This window comes from Amphiura filiformis, unplaced genomic scaffold (assembly GCF_039555335.1).
Source record: "Amphiura filiformis unplaced genomic scaffold, Afil_fr2py scaffold_32, whole genome shotgun sequence".
NCBI lineage: Eukaryota > Metazoa > Echinodermata > Ophiuroidea > Amphilepidida > Amphiuridae > Amphiura > Amphiura filiformis.
The window spans coordinates 652,279-673,748 of record NW_027305496.1 but is presented as its reverse complement, the minus strand read 5'-3'; the positions used below and the strand labels follow the sequence as shown (position 1 = coordinate 673,748).

General features: G+C 32.9%; 1 protein-coding gene across 11 annotated transcripts in view; it reads left to right on the top strand.

The window, feature by feature from the left end:
* The first annotated feature begins 329 nt into the window (after nucleotides 1-329).
* LOC140143917 (twitchin-like) overlaps nucleotides 330-21,470 on the top strand; it is a 210,110-nt gene continuing 188,969 nt past the window's right edge. For all 11 annotated transcript variants that reach the window (XM_072165753.1, XM_072165755.1, XM_072165754.1 and 8 more), the window contains exon 1: nucleotides 330-465. The gene's annotated coding sequence lies outside the window, so the exon portion shown is untranslated. The remainder of the gene's footprint in view (nucleotides 466-21,470) is intronic.

Below are 21,470 nucleotides of genomic sequence, written 5' to 3'. Positions count from 1 at the left end.
GGCAAAATATTGTCGGGTGACAAACTTGAGATATATTTTCTTTCTTATCTTTCTTTTACTATGAAATAAAAAATAGTGAATAAAATTATTGATTTATCATGTGTTACGATATTGCATAATTTTGTTCACTTTCCATTGCTTGAATAAACCAACACAAATTAAAGAGCCCAAACATTGTACAATATAAACCATCAACACCGTGTAATATAGCGCCATCTATTGTCCTGACTCATAAACCTGCGCACGAACTTTAAAAAGTATCAAAGGGCCAGTCGCCTTATTTGGTAAATTAGCATCCTCCTCGCGCATGCGCGATGCTCCTATGGAGTGGAATTCGTACGGAATTCTACAAGCCTGTACAGCGAGGTTTGCTGTATACCTCTCTTCAAGCAACACTATTTCCAGACTTTTCTGTGCCTGTTTTCTTTTCTTCTTGTTTAATTGAGTGACATGTGGACCTTTTAGGTAAGTCGAAGCTGCCATTTTTTATACTTCTTAATTTACATTTTTTTATAATTTTTAATTTGCAAGCAGATGAACAAAAAAATCAAACTTTTGGAAAATAATTTTACAAGAAATGCTATAATGTTAACCCTTACTTTGCTGAACGTACATGCACAGCGGTATCCATGTTGCTCCATGCTAAGAATTCGCTCGCGGCAATTATAGACCCGGCATACTATACTAATATTTTTTGACAATCATGGATATTTTAGGGATTGTTAGGGCTATATAACTGCAATGCATTTTTGCTCAATATTCTTACTGGTAATAATGCATTGTTAATTACTGCGAGGAAGCTATATTGGGCATTTTAATTTTAGAATTGCCCATGTGGTTATAAAATCATTGAAACGTACTGTTAACACTAATAATATCGAGTTTATATAATGCAGGTTTAGCATTTCAATTTAATAATGCGATTTTTTTTTAAATGTTTAATAAGATATTTATATTAAATATGTGCATATTATTATTAAATATATTTTATTATAATGTTATAGAGAGAGCCTAATATATTATAATAATACAAGTATAATTACTAAATATTATACTTTTAATATTATATGTTCTATCTCCTCATGGTAATTATTAATCGATGAAATTTTAACACATAAGTTAAGCAGAATGTCACTGTTTTGAATATAATAAAATATTTTTAAAGGAGGACGATCCGATGTCATTACATACTATTTCCACCTAGATAGTGTGACCTTGACTTCAACCCCTATATCTATGGTGTTTCAGACCATGCAAATTTTCAATCTATTTTGAAAGATTAATTTATGAATTAAAGGTGGGTTACATATTTAACCCTTAAAAATCCAAATAAAACATCTTTCAGCCCCAATATTGAAGGGCAATGAGAGAACTCTGTGTTTCCGTTGATTTAATTTTTTGGAGAAACAGTGCAGATGGGGTTATTGTTGACTCGATCCTCCTTTAAATTTACCTTTATAAGGCAAAGCTTCAACGATGAAACCAATTTGGTTTCAGATACCGTATATGTATAGATGTCGTGAGGCGAATTTGCTCATCTCCCCACCCCCGTGATGACATAAATAACTATTTTATGTTAGGCCTACATTCGGCCTAAATATGTCAACAAAATTGTAGTTGTATAACTATTAATTAAGAAGCTTGCCACATTGAATCAAATAGGCACAATTTTGATATGGTCGTGAGTTATTTGGCTTTGAAATTGGTCTGCGTCAAATAAAAGGATGGGAACACCGTCATTTAATGCAAAACAGTGGGGAAATGCGCCAACAAATTATATATTTAAATATCGAGTAATATAAAGGGCGCATTTAGGGTATAAAACTCTCTTTCATCACCTTCAAAATATCATTATGAAAAACATTCATGAAAATTTGATACAAAACATTCTAACATAATATTATTTATTTTAGTGTTAAAAATATTTTCCAACAAATACTTGCCAAAAAATATCTGCAATAACATTTTGACAACATTTTGCACATATTGTTGTAGTGCTTGTCATATGAAACCTTTTAAAAGCGTTTCCATTACCTTTATATAACGCAGCATTTAAATATTATTAAAATGTTTATACCAAAACCAAAACACGTTTATAACACGTCTGTAACGTTTTTAGAACATTTTTGTGTTTGATGGGTGGGTCATAATTTACACGTCGGTATTCTTGTTTACATGATTAGGCCTATAAATCCCATGGCCCACGTAGGCCTATTCAAGCTTGTATTCATGTTGGCATCATGACTCTACAGATAGGTATCCATCTGATGACAAATAACATTTTGCATAGTGATATTACACTAAAATATTTCCAACTAACAACCATGGATATATGCATGACTTACCAACGACGTGTCAGTCATTCTGCCCATAAATTACACAAATTTGAACACAAAATACTTATAGGTTAATACATGAGTATCACTTGTTGAGAGTGAAATTGTACACAATAATGCACGCGTACTGAGATGTTGATGCGTCTAATGCACGAGCCCCGAAGGGGAGTGCATTAAACGCATCAACATCTCAGTACAAGTGCATTATTTTGTACAATTTCTCGAGCAATAAGCGATACGCATTTATTAACCTATATCATACACGAGAAAAAAATGCCGTGATTTTTGCTATTTGTATAACAAAATCGTCACTAAAAATGTTGAAAAATACGAGCAAATATAAATGCATCAACCCGCAAGAAAAATGAATCAAACTTACGCGATGCGAACGCGCGCGAAAGCACTGCGAGTAGTACGCGGAGTGCGAGCCCGTGCAATTATACAATATTAATGCACTAAGCGTATTTTTCTAACGGCTTTTCTGATTGGCTATGTGGTTCTAAGAGTGTATGAAATGCAGATAACGCACAAACACATTTTACAAAGTAACATTTTAAATAAATATTAATGTTTGAATTAGGCCTTAAAGAACGAATCATTCACATTTCAAAAAAACAGATAACCTGAACAGGTAACACTTAAAATACGTCAGGCTTTCAATTTCATAACGTGGCCCCAAAATATAGCCCAGTGAGCCACAAAAATCTTTATTAATAATTCTTTAATTTTTCTCAACTTTTTCGGGCCTATGTCTTAACCTGCTGGGCTAATTGAGAACCATGATTATTATAACCTTAAACGTGCATGTTATATGGAACACTGCTTCATCTATTGACTTATGCAATATACAAGATGACTTATTAAAGAGCAATTTTTGAGTCATAAAATGAGTAACAGAATGTCATGGAGGGATAATAATATTCTCATTTCTTCAGGTATCCATATGGCAATAAAACATTAAGACAAAAACAGCGATAAGGGTTGAGGATTCAACATGGACTCTAAAGACATTAAAACTGTGTTCAGAAAGATCAGGAACTTTTGAAATATTTGAATTTCATAAAATAGGATAACTAACGACATACAGCTTATGAGTTATGCATACATGCCTGTGTAAAATGTCATGAATCTGAAAACTAATAAACAAACCGATTTGTCTAAATTGACAATCAGGCCGCGCTGCTGATATCAACATTTTCATCAATAAACATTGCATACGACTATCACGATATTAACAAACTACGAACGCGCGTAAATTATAACGTAGAACATGTAGATCGCACAAAATTATTAAAATGCCAAAAAAAAATCCGATATTTGACCAAAAATCGTGATCCTCGTATAGAGGAAATCAATATAAGTTGAATCCTCAAAAATTTGCAATTTATTGCCGTTTGACTAATCTAAATTTTGCTTATGTTGAGAGCATAATGTCTTAAACTGTGAACGGACATGGAAATATGTGTGATGTTAATCTTGTAACATAGCACTGGTTAGCTAAGTAGGTGGGAGGGATTTCAATTAGAGGCTATTACACTATTAGTTGAACTGTAAAAAGTACAGAGGTATCTATAACGTGTACGTAGCCTAAATATCTAAATAATACGAGTAAGTTCTGATATTTTAATGAGTATATGTAGACTGTCAATAACAGTCAATTGCAACACAAGTGATTTGTAAAATTAAAAAAAATTAGATTTATTCAAAAATAAACCACGAAAACCTTCATATTTTTAATTAAAATCACTAAAGCACAAAGGTTATTGAGAAATAATCAACATGATTAATACACCGGGTTAATACACGATAGAGGTTTGAATTGCGCTATCCCAGAAAATAAATGCATACCCCCTATAGAGGAGTAATTTTTTTGTAAAAGAACAATTTGGCATATTTTAATCGGGTTTTTTTCACAAACTATAAAAAAATATTAACCTTTTGATATTGGCCCTAATTTGAGAAGTAATGCCAACCGACTTTTTGTAGCAACAAAATCAAAATTAATAAATATATCTAAAACATAAGGCCAGATCCATAGAATAAAAACACTTTCCTTAAAAATGTAATCTTAACATGCACAGTTATTATTATTTTAAATATATTCATTGGCTTTTCCCAATACAAAAAAAAAATGTATCATCATTTTTCATGTCGTAATATAATTAAGAAGTAGCGGCATTTTACTAATTACTTTTCTTGGACAGCCGCCATTTACTCACAGCTAGCTGGCACTGTGCCCCCGCGTGGACCCTCCTAATATATGACATTTACACATTTACAAGAATGAAATGAATAAAATTACACCTTTAATTAACGCGGGGTCAGTCCAGGTCAAACAAACTTATCATGCTTATGGGTAACAAACAATTATATTTCATACAATTATAGCCAGGTGCTTCACAGCGGTTGTTGTAAACTTTGTGTATGGAACTGTACTGGTCAATAGTCCGAAAGTTCATTAGTCCAAAAATCCAGTGAATAGTATTTTAAATCCTAATCTTCACCCTAACCTGAAACACTTAAGGGATCTGGAATGAGCGTTTTGAGCGTTTCGACAGTATTTTTTGTGGGACATGAGAGCACATCAGACATATCGAATTGCATTCTGAATACGAATAATGTCTTTCTGATAATACTTTTCATTTTTTTAAATAATACAAATGTTATGACAAATTATTAAAATTTGATATTTTCACATTTTTGATATATAACAGTCCTCGAAGTAAATTTTATAAATCTAATGATATATTCTTAAAGTGTATGTAGCTGGGAGGAAAAGCTGACGTTGACCTTTCATATTGAAGATATGAATTTTTTTCCCAAAAAGACCTAATTGTTTTTGGTGTTTTGGGGAAAAATCCATATCTTCAATACGAAAGGTCAAAATTTTCAATTGATCGTCGGCTTTTCATCCCACCTACATGCACTTTAAGTAATCAAAAATATCAATTTTTAATCATTTGCCATAAAATGTGTATTACGTTGCGAATTTCAAAAAATCAAACTTATTTGATATCAGAAGGACATTCTTCGTATTCAGAATGCAATTCGATATCTCTGATGTGCTCTAATGTCCCACAATAAATACTGTCTAAACGTTCATACCCCATCCCTTGACCTAATCCTATAATCCTAAACATAACTCTGTATATAACCCTTGCCTAACCCTGTCCTTAACACTAATCCTAATCATGCTAATACTATTGCTAACCCAACCCAGACCTTAACTTTATCCCTAATCCTAACCTAACCATTTTTGAACTAATCATCATTCTGACTAATGGGCTGTCTCCGTTGTGTATTATCCCAGCAAACACAAAACGTTTTCGACATCATTCGCAAAAGGTTATAAAAGGTTGTCAGATAACGTTTAAATGTCGGGTACATTAATGGTATAAAACGTTTTCATAAAATTAAATAACATTTGTTGGTAATTTACTGCCAAGCAAACACAAATGTTTTACAGAAAACATTTAAATGTCGGGTTATATAAAGGGTATAAAAACGTTTTAATAACATTCCAAAAACATTTTTGAAAACTTGGTACAAATCATTCTAAACAGAATGTTATTTTGGGGTTAAAAAATATTTTGCAAACAAATGTTTGCCCTAAATATTTACAATAACGTTTTTAAAATGTTTTCACGACCTTTATATAACCCGACATTTAAATGTTATTAAAACGTTTTGTTAAAAACATTTTAAGAACATTTCTGTGTTTGCTGGGTGCAAATATTTTAACATAATATTATTTAAGTGTTAACAAAATATTTGGCCAAAAATTTTTGCAAAATAGTTACAATGACTTTTTAAAATATTGCTGTAGTGTGTTTTCATACAAAACGTTTTAAAACGATTGCATGACCTTTATATAACCCGACATTTTAATGTTATTAAAACGTTTTTACCTAAACCAAAACCCAAAATATAACTTATTTAAAACGTTTTAAAATCGTTTTTGTGTTTGCTGGGATGTAATAGGATCATGCATGTTTTCAGTGTCCTAATGAGATAATTATCAAATTGCTTGAATGCCATGGGCGTGAGCAAATGCTCCACAAGACATAAAACATGGAATTTAAAAATTGACTCGCTTCCAGAATTTCCACACAATTAAAAAAAATGAAATATGTACACAGAAAATATACATAATTATACAGTTAACATTTTAAAATAGCTCTACCATTTATTGGTATCGAGCACTTTATAGCTGTCTGTGATACTTCTACCTCTTAGTATATATATAGTTATGTATAAAACTTGGAATATCGTTCACCTTCTTGCCATGCCATGTCCTTGCTTAAAACATGCTTTAATTAATGTCAAAGTATATCAAATCAATCTGGAGGAGGAATGGTATTCGTATAATTTCTGAGTGTAATCTCACCAAAAAGGAACAAAACAGAATGTCTCAACAACAACAACAGCAATAAGACTGTTTTTATGGCTGTACTGTGTGTTAATTGGTTGATATTTCCAAAAATAACATCCATTAAGATTTTTTTTTTCGATAACGCCCATTTTTTTGTATTGTAAAACTTGTCAAATTGAAAATATGTTAAGAAAATTATAATTGGAGCTTTTTTTTATTATTATTGCTTTTTGGTTTTTGGTTGTTGTTTTTTTCAGTATTGACTTGAAGTTCAATACCCAGCAAAATATTCTTAAAACATTGTTAACGTGTCATAAACAATGATAAATGCGTTTTGGTTTTAGTCAAAACATTTTAATATAATTATAATATAATTAGTATTTAAATATCGGGTTATATAATGTTATGAAAACGTTTTTAAAGCATTTGATATACATAAAAAAAAGCTCTAAACAACATTTTAAGAACGTTATCAAATTTTATTATAAATATTTTTGGGCAATCATGTTTGTAAACTATTTTGACAACACTTGAACAACATGCATGATCGGAGTGCCCATCTCTTTTTCAGTGGCGATTTGGCCAGACACCTCCATGTAATGTTGCTATAGGGGGATCGCTACACCTCCTCTACAGCGAGTCTGTTACCTTCCCAGCATTTAAGAATGCCGGTACCCATTTAAACACCTGGGTGGAGAGGAATAATCGAGATAAAGTGCCTTACTCAAGGGCACAACACGATGGCGTCGCCGGGGCTCGAACCCGCAACCTTCCGATTATGAGTCAGTGCCCGTTCCGCTAGGCCACCGTGCTCCCTCATGTGAGGATTTTATGATAAAGTGCCAAAAACTCATCATCCCAACCCATAGTATGTGAATACCTTTTATATTATTTAAAATATATATCGTTAGAGTTTATAATGCTTCTGGTGTGCTTGAGTATAAACTTTAGAGTCCGATTATTCAAAGGGAATAAAAACATTAGGTTTTAATTTGGATTTGAAGTATGTAGAAGTATAGATTTCTGAAAATACCAGTAATTTCTAAACAATGTGGATACCAACTAATTTCAGATGTAAATAAACACATTTAAGTGTTAAAGTAGTGTTTCAGAAACTCAAACATTTTTATCTGCAGTGTAGAAGCACTGAGATCAAATATCAAGAAATAAAAAAAATAGGATTCTTTTTAATTTAAATCAGATTTTTTTTATATTTATATCGATTGTTTTGATTTTTTTATTCCAAGAACTGCTATACCCCATGATTAGTCAAAAGAGTATCAGTGGAATGTTAGTCATATACACAATCCTACCAGGTATTTACAAAAAAAATAAAACATGTTTTCACATGTGAAAATTTCAAAGAAAAAAATTGGTAAATCATGGGAAAAAAGCTGTTGAATTCTGCAATGGATAAAGTAACATCATAGAGGTATTTTAATTGTATCCAAAAGTTGTAGAAACATTAGGAATGAAGTAAAACAGTCAATTTAAGAATTTAACTTACATTTATCAAAAATTGTAAAAAATGAAAAAGTTGATTTAAATCAGTGATTAAAAAAACAAACAAGTGATTTAAATCGCGATCAGTGATTTAAATCAAGCAACCCTGTCAAAGATTGTATCACAAACCCTGATTAAAGTCAAATCCTTCCTTATCCAACATTAAAACTTCAGATTATCTTTTAAGTAGCAATCCTTATGACATTTGTCTTTACTCAATAAGTCATTCCCACTCCATTATGATTAGAGTTGTATTAAGTTTATACCGAGGCATTCAACTTGACTAATGTATAAACAGAAAAAAATTATCCATGTTGAATACAATATTTTGTTCTTGGGAAAACACTCCGATATTTTGACAGTGATCAAAGTGTCCCGTGTAACTGGTACACGAGTAATAACTAATAACAATAATTTGTTATATTGAACAATAAAGGGTTCTTAACCCTTGAACTACGAAGGAAATATTTTTATCCGTCATAAAGCAACCGCATTCGGCATATGTTTACACCCAAACGACTTAAGCTAATCGGTGATGCATCCTTTCGTTCATTTTAGTGATCTTTTTTTTTACCCAAGCACCTTACCTATCAATCATCATTGGTTTCTAAACTAAAATCCAATATTTTCATTTCGTTCTTGTAAAATGATTTCTAAAGCTATACATTTGTACCAATTATAACGTGTATATTATGATGTTTGTAATTGGAAATTAGGGGGTCCCCTTCGTAGTGTTATAACATTAGGGTTAAGGTGACCTGACCTAAAAGTGGGGTCCTGCATTGATTTTGGGGACATGTCGTGATTAAAAAAAACCTCTTTATCTGAAATAAAAATAGTTAAATAAGTGAAGAGAAAAATATTTACTAGAATGACAGAACTTGGATATCAACTATTTTCAGTTGTTAATAAACACATCTGTCTATTAAAATAGTGTTTCAGAAAGAAAACAAAATTTTTATCTACAGTGTAGAAGCCTTGTATCACACACCCTGATTTTATGTATTACACCATGCAGATAAAGTCACACAAAATGATTCCTTTATAACTTTATATCATCCTCATGCAGGTGATCTTTATAAAAATTCTTCAGCAATCCTTTCGACATTTTTCTTCACTCAATAAGTCATTTCCACTCCATTGACTCTGCTCATATGTTTTAGAGTTGTACTAAATTTATACCGCGGCATTCAACATTCAACTTTACTAATGTATAAACAGAAAGATTTCGCTTTCATCACCTTCAAAATGAAAAGTACTTTATTTTTGTTAAACATGCATGTTGAATACAATGTTTTGTTTTGGGGTAGAGAGTCCGATATTTTGACAGTGATCTAAGCGTCTCGTGTAACCATGGTAACAGGTACACGAGGAATACTTTTTTGGATATTATATTGCACTAGGTAACAAGACCTAAAGGTGGGACCTGACATATCGTGGTAAAAAAGATGTCTTTGTCAGACAAAATAGTTACTAGATTGACAGAAGTTAATGACACTTTTAATATGGTAACATTGTGTTGTTTTTATAATAATGTGCAAACCACTCATCATGCCAAACATTGTATTCGCATACCCTTTCATCGTGCGAATGGTAGTGAGCTTTGGCAAAATTGCATTGATCATGTTGATCATTTCATAGCGACTTTGTAAATTTGATGTGCAACAAAGAATTTTAATAATGACTTTGAATTGAATTGAATTGAACTGAATAGAATTGCATTGAATTGGATTCAGTTGAATTGAATTGAATTGAATGAACATTGAAATTATATTATTGTTTGTTTGTTTGTTTTCAATGTTCTTTTGAAGAGATGTTGTAAGCATTTTGCGGTGGCTGAGTCAGAGGGGGGAATGTTGTTTCTAATGGTCGCGCTTAGTGTCATTAATGAAATAACTATCCTATCAAAAGTTTATGGTGACTGCATCTTTCCATGCTTTGTTTTTCTTTTTTAAGTGGTGTGCAAAAACGTATCTGTATTCATGTTTCCCTATATGGGTTACAACTACACTCCAAAAACTGTGTATCCATTTCCTATCACATTACGTATCAAATTCCTAATCATTAATATTCAATGGCTTTTACCCACCAATTCACGTCAAAGTGAAGAGGCAGGGGTGTGTTTAAAAGTGTGTAAAAGCGTTTAAATGCTAAACACTTTTTGAAGTGTAGGTTACAATTTGAACATGCACTTTGAATTTCAACATGGCCTATAACATGATTATCAGGGGCTGAGAACCAGAAAGACTTAACTCACAAAGGAAACTTTTGTGAGTAAAGGCTTTCTGGTTCTCAACCCTCGATATAGCGTGTACCCTAGTTTTTACATCACGAAGTCATCTGCAGTGAACCTGTGAGCATGTCCAACTAGGCATATATAAAGACCATCATCATCCATAGTAAGTGATTTCATCTTCATACAAGCCTCGATGACATTTCACTCAAGATGATAGTCCCAGGGATGCAGCTCATAGTTGTTGTATTAGTCTCGGCATGTAGCACTCAACTTGACCTATGTGTCATTATAGTACAACGTGTGGCATACGGCCCAGTACATGCACTTTAGATTCGTTATCCCATTGAAAAATCCATAGATTCAAATGTTATATTTCAAAATTATGAAGACTATATTAATAACTTCAAATCTGATTCCGGGCATGTTTGTACTCATTTTAATGCATTTTTCACGTAGATTGCGAATTTTTAAATAAAAATATAAAATTCTGAAAAAAAAATGAAATTTGGAAATTTGGCCCTGCATCGAGCATTCAATGATAGCAAGTGCAGGGTTATGGAGAAATGTGGAGTAATACTTCGCAGGGGGCAGATGGTCAGGTTTCCCTTTAGGCATTGATAAACATTTGGCGACGAGGATGAGTTGAGAGAGATGGAGATACGAGAGATGCTATGGCTCAAACAGCCTCATCCTTTAGCACACAGTTCTTTAACCCCAATACATTCGTACATTCACAGAATGACCTTCGAATATGTTGGGTATAAAAACTCATACTCCGCAGCTTGATGTCAAATTTTGAGCTATAGTTGTTCAACGGAGGTTATTGAACTCTGACATTAAACATGAGATCATTCTAGCTGCTTAATGCTCTGCGTGCTAGCAAATAGGCTTCAACATAAAAAGTTTTAAGATATTTTCTCAAAATATGAAGCGCTATCTCAAGAACAACTGAACCAATACTGGGCTTGTTTGTACTCATTTTAATGCATTTTTCATGCTGATTACAAATATGGTCATGAAAATGAACATTTTTAAAATATTTAAATTTTTACAAAAAAATTGAAACTCGTCGTCTGCAGTCAAGAGGGTAAAGTAATAATGTTACATAAAATAACTGGATTGAAAATGTCTGCGTTATGGGATCAATGGATGAGGCGTTTAGAAGTTCACAGAGTTGATGACATTTGATTTATTAAATTCAATTTTAAGTGATTTTCACATCGTGTATGTCAAACGGTATTATGTTCTATATCTTACATGATGAATTATAATTCAGATGTTTTATTTCTACAGCGGTTCATGTTGTTGCCTGTTGAAGGACAGAAGCATGTAGACACACGTACACACACAAACTTTTATCGGCGTTCTGCTTTATAAAAAAAAAAAGACAAAGCAACAGAAAAGGAAAAAACTCTCCTACCTAAATTAGTTAAAGTCATAATGTACAATTTACAATTACAAAGTTAGGTGTAAGTTGGCACATGTGTCAACATCACAAATATGCGGCCAACCAATTAGGTTTAAATAAAATAAATAATTTCATATTAGTTTTTTAATGTAAGTTCAACAATTGAAGTTTTTTCAATTTTCTCAACTTATAGCTAATATGACTATGTGCCAAGTGAGCTGTTTTTTTTTGTTTTTTTGTTTTTGTTTTGTTTCTTGTTTGCTGTTTGCTTCTTGTTATTGTTTTTTTTTTTTTGTTGTTGTATAGATGGAATTATTGTTGCTTTGTTTTGTATTTTGCTTGACACAAACTGTTCTGTTGCTCAGGTTATTTGCTTTTGAAAGGAATAGACCAGTTTTAAAATGTCAAAAGGGAATGATTTGCTATTGTTGAAACAGAGCATTGATTTTGTGTATAAAGATATTCCTGCAAATATACACTCCCGGGGGGTCACTCCCATTGTGGCCTGTACACCATCCGCGATAATGAAAACGAGTAAAAAGGGTAGTTTTTCGTGTTTAGGGTGTCAAAAACATGAAATATTGGGAAAAAAAGGTAGCAAAATTGCAATTGCTAATATGCGGAAATAAAATTTAGGGTATGAAATTTGATGCAAGGAAGTAAATCCGTGTTTAGGGTATCGTTTTAGCCAAGGGTTAAATCCTTGTTTAGGGTGCTTTTCAAAAGTTGATTATCGCGGATGGTGTACAGGCCACAATGGGAGTGACCCCCCGGGACTTCACTGCACAAATATTGTTAAACATTTAAACTATTTATTAAACATATTGCTGCTTACTGCCTTTATTTTATAAACCTGTTTAATTACTAAACATATTTAGGGTATTGATGTATAATATTTAGCCACTGAATACTGTAAAACACTTTAATTTCGCGGGTACTTTATTTCGCGAATCGCTTATATTCGCCATTTTCGCGAGTACTTAATTTCGCGAATCCAGGATTTTGTATTTCAAGTCAAAGTTTCCAAATTCTTATCTCTGCATGGCCAGAAGCTTAAGTGAAAATTAGCCTTACTTTGCTGGGTATTTCCGCCTTACCTTCCCTAAATTGAATGTTGGGATATCTCTCAAACGAAATATGGTCATTTTTTGTAGGAAATAACATGCAAGCTATGATAAAATTACGAAATACTTTTGCCCAATCAACCAACGCCATTATGGCTCATCATGGGGGCGGCCATTTTGTTTCACAAACTTTCATTTCTGTCTCATAATATTTTATTAAAAAATACTTCTAAACAATTTAAAATATCTTTTTAAATAATAGAAACAAATGAAAATAATATTTTGGAGCGTTGTTTAGAGTGTTATAACGTGAGAAAACAAAGTTCAAAACAAAAATAAAATGTTCTGATTGAACGAGGACATGTATAATTGATTGGATTGATTGATTGATAATTGGTCATTATTTTCTATGCAGCAAATGGATAAACAAAAACAGACATCAATTTCGCGATTTTTAAGGGAGTTTTATGTGGAGGTTCAATGCTTTGTGGAATTTATATGATCCTTATAATGATATATGAGGCTATTTTGATGATGTTTCAAGGTAAATAAATGATCTACTAATGAAAATTATGTCACATAGTCACAAAATAACTTTGAGGTGAATTCTGTAATGGAAGTTGCTCGAGTTGGGTTGTCAAATTCGGAACCAGTGTGCAAATTGTCTGATAAAATTCGCGAGTATTTAATTTCGCGAATCAAAAGCTCTCGCGAAATTCGCGAAATTAAATACCTCGCGAAATTAAGTGGTTTTACAGTATTGATATGTTTAGGAATGTGTTCAGTGGCTAAACACAGTTTTTGAAGTGTACTATACTACATGAAACAAAACACACAGTACCATGATCACTACCATTGCTTGTGCAACAGTCTAAGGCAAATTTCCATATCAGAATATTTTACGCCGGAAACAATCGCAGTTTATAAATTGATAGTCGTAATCTAATAATGATAACTTTGCCAGATTCCATACTACTGGCATTGACACATCTTATTTTGAAACATACCTAAGCTTACCTCGTTTTATCGTGTAATACTTTTTAAATCTTATCACAGTTATCTTAGTCATGTTAGTGGGTGAAATTGATTCAAAATGTATACTCTAAATAAAAACTATAGTAAAAATTACTCAATATATAGTACAAAAATGAACAGAGCACCAAAATGAGTCAAATGGAACTCAATATTGATTTATTTATAATCAATATGAGTACAATTTAATCAATATGAGTACAATTTAATCAATATGAGTACAATTTAATCAATATGAGTACAATTTAATCAATATGAGTACAATTTAATCAATATGAGTACAATTTAATCAACATTGAGTCCAATTCACTCATTTGATTCCTATTATTCAAAAGTTGAGTGATATTTATTTGCAGTGAACTATAAAGAACATTTTTGCCAACATAACTTAGTCCAACTGACCATAAAAGCCAGGCAATAATAACCATAACCTTATTCTTGACAGATTTCTTCATGCATCCTGGCACAAACCCCAACCAAATTGATCTACCTTTTTTCTTTCAGCGTAACATGAACTTAACAAACTATTAACAAACTACGCTGCTATTTTTAACAGCTATTTGGACACTTGATACATTAACCGCATCCCAAATACGCATCCCAATTCCAATGAGTAATTACCCGATACCCATCAGTGGTATTACTCAAGCCTATAGCGAACTTAACCCTTTGCGCGGATATTTGTATATTTAGAGCAGACGACAAAAGCATGAAGATATAGTTGGAAAATTTACAAATTGTCAGGACAGTATGATAATTGCATACAACAAGTTTATTTATACGATTTTTAGATAAGTTCATTATCAGTCGGTTCATTAGGTCTATATACATGTTAATTAGCGCTCCACAATCTTTTAGAGCCTTCTGGTGCTGAGAGCATTACATTCTATAGTATATCTAGAAAAAAACTGCCATCTCCCTTAGAGGTACTCGTATATGCTGACGAGTCATAACTGGTGAGGACACAGCTCCGGCAAATTCTTTACATGTTTCGAACCTATTGCCCGCTTTGGTATGCGTACAGTATCAACCAGTCATTAGTTATTAACGTGTATACACGAGGAAGAGATATACAATACACCTTATATTTATGGAAGTTGATGAAATGAAACAGTAATTTGTTTGGGTGGCCGAATGGCCGATATGTTATTATGGAATATTATTGTGGCGATTGTTTTACTGTATCATGTTTATTTATATATCATGTGTGAAGAATAAAATCATAATTCTGTTTATTGCTTTGGGTTGAAAAATGCAGAAGAAGAAGTACACAGGTGCAGCTTAAAGGCACTATCAGTGACATTTGGGAAATTGTAAAAATATTTGAAATTTGTGGGAACAGCCTAATATGAGTACAATTTAATCAACATTGAGTTCAATTCACTAATTTGTGTTGCTCTGTTCCTTTTTATTACTATTAATTAATTATTATAATTATTTACAGTGTATGCATGGAAGAAACTGGGCCCTTTTTGTTTAAACATCGTGATTTTATAACAGATCGTGTGTCATTCTCATATGCTTACAGATAGTAAAAAATAGGAGGTGAAACAGATGAACACTATTTTTAACCCGATTCTTCTGTTTACTGAAATGAAAAACTTATTTTTTTGGATTGTTTAATGCTCTAAAATGGCATGTGAACTGCGTGGTTTTAAATCACTTTAACTTTTCGCTAGTTTAAAACGATATGCAAATGATATTTTTAGAAAATAATTTGCAGACAGCGGATTGGTATAAAGTTTAATCCATATTTGTCGAAACCGCGAAGAGGAGATCAACCGTATGTGCAAAATAATCAGAAGTTGCTTTAGCTCCAATAATGGCGGTGTATAGCTGACTCTATCAATGATCACCGTAGTGTTGGAATATCTACTTCAAATGTCCAGATGCAGCCAGGATATACTCGTGATTCATACCGGGATTTACCGTATAGCATGCTTTTGCAAAGCATTTCGTCTCATTTTGAAACGGCAAGCTCATATCATGCTATACCATGTATACCCGTACAGTGAGTGTACAGTATAACCATGTGTAATTTGAAAGGACCGCCACCGTGGAGGATACTCTCTTATTTATTTTGTTTATTTATAAGCTATACTTATACGGTACATGCTTTACACTGTCTCACTATAATACGAGTATCATTGTGCATTTTGTGCCTGAACAACATGCATACATGGGACTGAATACATGCAGGATATTGACCTTCGTCTTCACGAGAGGATTATGGACCATTTGTGATCATTCCTTGTCAGTTGGCATTCCCATCGGATGTCCAAAACGACCTTTTATTGATGCAAAACAATGGATTTTAAAAAGTGAAAGGAATGAACACACAATGCCACGGCCCAGTACACTGCAGGTATTTAAACCATCATGGGTTGAACCGCTTAAACTATTACGGAATACTCCCCGGGGGAATACTTCACTACTATTAAACATTAAGGAATCGGACAGCATGAATCACATGTCCCACAAAAAATACTGTGCAAATCTTGCTATCTGATCCCTTAAATTATAAGCTTTTAACTCAATTTTCATTATTTAAATCAATTTATTATTCAAAATAACATTTTAATGTTATGGAAAAGTTCATTCTACAAATTATATACTTTGAAAACGTGCTTAATTTATTATTGTTAATGAGTTATGTACGTTTAACAAAAGTGTTGTTGTTTTAGCCCTTTTTGGTCTTTACAACATAACTCAAGAACCACAGGAGCTACAAAAGTATATCTGTGATATTTGAATTCTTCTACACACTCGCTATGAAATGATGAATGCATTTTTGCCAAAGCTCACTACCATTTGCAAGATGCTGTGAACTACCAAATCGCAACAGTTTAAAATAGTTGCTAACCTTAAACTAGTTGCGGTGTAACCCTCGTTCTACTGGTCCGGGTAACGTGCTGCGATAACAAAGGATGGATCTACGATTAGCTTGAGGTGTTTGGGAGTAAACACACGCGTTGTTTTCTGTCGGATGAAATTGACCGTTAAAAGTTACTCAATGTTGAGTAAAATGGGAACAGAGCTGCAAAATAAGTCAAATGGAACTCAAAATTGATTAAATGTTTAATCAATATGAGTACAATTTAATCAACATTCAGTTCAATTCTCTCATTTTGTTGCTCTGTTCCCTCTTCTACATTGAGGCTGGCTTTCCCTTTTAAAGGGAATTTTTATTACTCAACAGTTGAGTGACAACTTGCAGTGGTCAAGTTTAAAGCTTTTTACAACATATTCTCAAAAAAAGGAAGCTGGGATTTTTTTTGTGGTAAAATGGTGACTACAATCTTTAGACCACACACTGCACACGCCCAAAATACTGAGGTAGAAGTAAATAAAAGCCCACGTATGAAGACAAGTATCCCAATCATTCCGTTATCTCGATAGATGCGGCGAAGATTCATTGCTTATAAATCTTAGTAACTTTGATGATAAATCTTTATACTGTGCTGATAAAATATGGATGTGTAGTATACTGCCAATCTGATTCGCCGATATACACATTCTCGATCTAGACGCTGTTGAATGGAGATTTTCTTTCATTTTACCTTATTTAGGTTCAAAATTAAAAGATACATAATTTAGCAGTGAAACTAAAACGGGTTTTATTTTTATTCAGAAGTCTTGCAATAGGCATACTACTATAATAATTCCAACCAACTCATTCTATATTATTGTACGTTTCTTAACATGTTTTATGCCTATTTCCGCCTTCATTTCCATTCGATATTCAGTTTTCAAGTTTACACTATGGAGGGATTAGGGAGTTTAACTTTTCTTTTTTATGTGGGTGGTTTAAAGGAGGTTGACATTTGCTTTTCGGAGGGTTGGGTTAGCAAACCAACTCCTTAGGGGTACAGTCCGGTAAACACAAAAATTACCTTATTTTAGGGGCCAAAATAGTATAAAACTTAAAATTGACAAGGTTCTTTTACTTTTATATTAGGGAAAAGTTGTGTAAAATTGAAACCTAGTAAATACAAAATGTCACCTCAATTTTGGGCTAAAATAGTATACACCTGAAAAACATTTTGCGCTTCGCGCACAATTTTCATAGTAACAGAGGACTAAAATGGTACCAACCGGGATTTATTATTCAGACAACTGACCCTGATACGCCACTGAACATATAAAATACTTACACCCATCCTAAAATGATTTTTACAAAGACCACACTGTTTGGATGGATATCCCTTTAAAGGAGGATTTCGTGATCCTAGCATCCTCTTTTTATGACATTTTCAGTAGATATCCACGAAAAAAGCTTATTTCCAAAATTTCAGTTGATTCCGATTTTGCGTTTGCGAGTTATGCATGATTATGTGTATTACACTGCTCCATAGACAATGTGTTGTAATTTCGTTCTGGTGCACCAGAACGAAATTCAAATTTAACGATATTTTTGCTCAACGAATTAATCTGCAAGAAATATTTGGTACATAAACATTATGTAGCCAGAGGTACCCAGTGGTGTAAAAATCTCAACTTTTTTTGGGAAAAGTGGGGGGGATGAGGCTGTGGATCACGAAATGCCCCTTTAAGATCAATAGCAATTACAAATACTACAAGTCCAACATGGGTCACAAACATCAATGCTCATTAAAACAAACTCCTCGCATTCTAAAATGATAAATTATGAGATAAATCAACTTCATACCAATCTTCATCCCAAGTACATGATGACTATAAAAACACGGAGATGAACCTTGTCTGATAACTCTACAGCACGTAACAAGACAGGAATGTAAGCCATGCCATTTATCATGATAATTATGTGAGTTAGCCGGGGAGTCATCATATAAACTGTGGTATGGGCCTAGTCGGTTGATACAGCTGTACGTTCCTAGGCTGTACTAGTATGCATATGTGACCATAGTGATCAAACGGTGTATTAAAATAAGACTGATGTCGCAAAGTAAAAATTAAAGTTTTGAAACTGTGCAATATTAATTCATTATCAAACATTCGCATCTACACAGTTGTTTAACCCCAATAGGCGTCTACATGCATAGAATGACCTTTGGGTGTGGTGGGTACACAAACTCATACTCCACAACTCAAGGTCAACTTTGAGATATGCTTGTTGAATGGAGGTCATTGAACTTTTCAATCGGAGATGAGATTGGCTGATAGTGTGTGGAGTAAACTGATACCTTAATCACATCTGTAAGGTCTGCGGTTTGTAAATCAAGGCGGGTCATAGTACGCGTTTATGAATGACATTTGCAAGTAGTGAAAAACGAAACAGTAATATATTAGGCTACTGCATATAATTAAGAAAATTTTAATCTATTCATCTGAACTTGCTATTTTTTTTATTATTTATTTATTATTACTGCACACATTAAAAAAAATTCATGCCATAACTCAATATGAAACACCATTTTTTCTCATAAGTATTCATAAGTATGATGTTATGTAATGGAGGTGTTACTCATTAGGATCCTACTTCACTTCTTCCTTTTAGGCCTAGTTTGAAACTATTTACAAAAATATTTATATTTTGATGGAAACTTAAATATTTAGGAACAACATACATAAATACTTTATCGTCATGTATTATCAAAACAAAAATATAGCATATGAATAGGAAGAAAGCAAGGTGTTAATTTGCTTATGAACAAAAAACATCGTTGACACCAATCCTGCCCATGCGTTTGGCCACTACCAATCCAAGCCTACCGTAAATTAACATTTGCCGACTTTCGTCTCATTTACTCGAGCTGACTCATGAATCAAGAAGTTGCGATAGCAAGGGTCGAGGGAGATAACGTAATGTGTGGAGGATGCGACTGGTATGCAGGTCTCAGTGCACATGGGGATGTCAGCATAGCAATGCATTAAAGCGATGCACTGCATGCACAGTCAATACAAAAGACTTAGTTTTGATAGTTTTGTCTTCCAATTTTCTTGAAAATGAAGACAGATTCTTGTTTTTCTGTTGTGGTTGTTGTTGTTTTTGTTGTTGTTGTTGTCGTCCAAGAAACAAACGTACAACTTCACGTGTGCATGGCATATTTGAAACTATATACCGGTAGTGCATGGACTCACTCCTTTACATTAGCTAGATCACGTATATAGGCCTATTAGTTACAGCTGTTTACTGATTTGATCAGTTCTTTGCTACGTTTTGAGTAACTTATACTACGTTTCAAACAATTCTCCAATAGAACAACATTTTCAATTACGAATAAGGAAAATCAATCAATACATGTTTGAACCAAAATTATCTCTTTTTTCATACGATAAATATACACAACGAAAAAACAAACAAAGTTGACGGCATAGTAGACTTTCCCGATTCTGGGGCTCCAACAAAAATAAATTCTATAATCATTATTATATACAATAAGACATCGTTACACCCAATTTGGTTGCATTGTTTGCTTCATTGGTATTGTTGGGGGGGTGTCTCTGTGTGGGGGATGGGTGCGTGAGGGTGTTTGTTTGTTGGGGTGGGTGGGTGTTTGTTTGTTTTTGTAGCTAGGTTTTGCATTGACCTTACAAAGAAAATAAAGCTGGCCACAAAGAAACGAGCAAGTCGTGCCTCTCAAATTATACATAATACGTCATATCTATGTTTAGTATCACTCGATGATGAAACGTGCTTGATGATAAATGTTTATATAAAATTTGTCTTGTAAAGTTTGTATACAACATAATGCTTTGCTAATCATTACAATAAATTATATCAGCAGTGAACTTATTTCCTCACGGGAAATGTCGTTATCAGATTTGGTACATGCAAGAAGGAATATGAAAAGCTTGCAATCATTTGAAAATTAAGTAATTTATTAAAGGATTGTAACCCTAAATTTCAAAACGGAAATTAATCTACGGGTCGATTTTAAGTCATGATTTACCACCAAAAATACTTGTACAATTGCTAGAATAAACCAAAAGTATTGATCAAAGATCAACGTCCTTCTTTCTTACATTTTGTTTTGTTATTGTTTGGTTGTTTTGTTTTGTTTTTAATTTTTGTTTTATGGTGCTTCGTTCTTTGCTACTTGGTTGCCTGGATAAAGTTAAATTTGAATTCGTTTGCATAAACTAGGCATTCGGTTAAAGCATTAATCCATAATTCCATTTTGGTTCTTCTCGGTAAACAAAGCTATAATATTTCTCTAAATGTTTCACATTACTGATACCAGAACAAATGATTTTATTATAATTTTATGGAATATTTCCCAAATGTGATAAGTTCATATTGCACCAATTTCAATGATTTTAATTAACGAATCGTTAATTTGCAGAAACAATGCGCAAAAAAAAAAAATATCCATTACCCATAAGATGTTTGATCTAAAAGAAGTTTTGTTGTGAAACATGTTTTGAAAGGAAGCACTTCTTAAGTCTTATTAAATCAGTTTAAGTATGACCTATATAATATAAACCATTAAGTAAATTGAACTCTCCGTCCACAAGTATTTCATTGATAGAAATATTTATTTATCTTAGAGCATCTTGTAAATAAACCGTTCTAGGCTTTCAATATTCCATCATA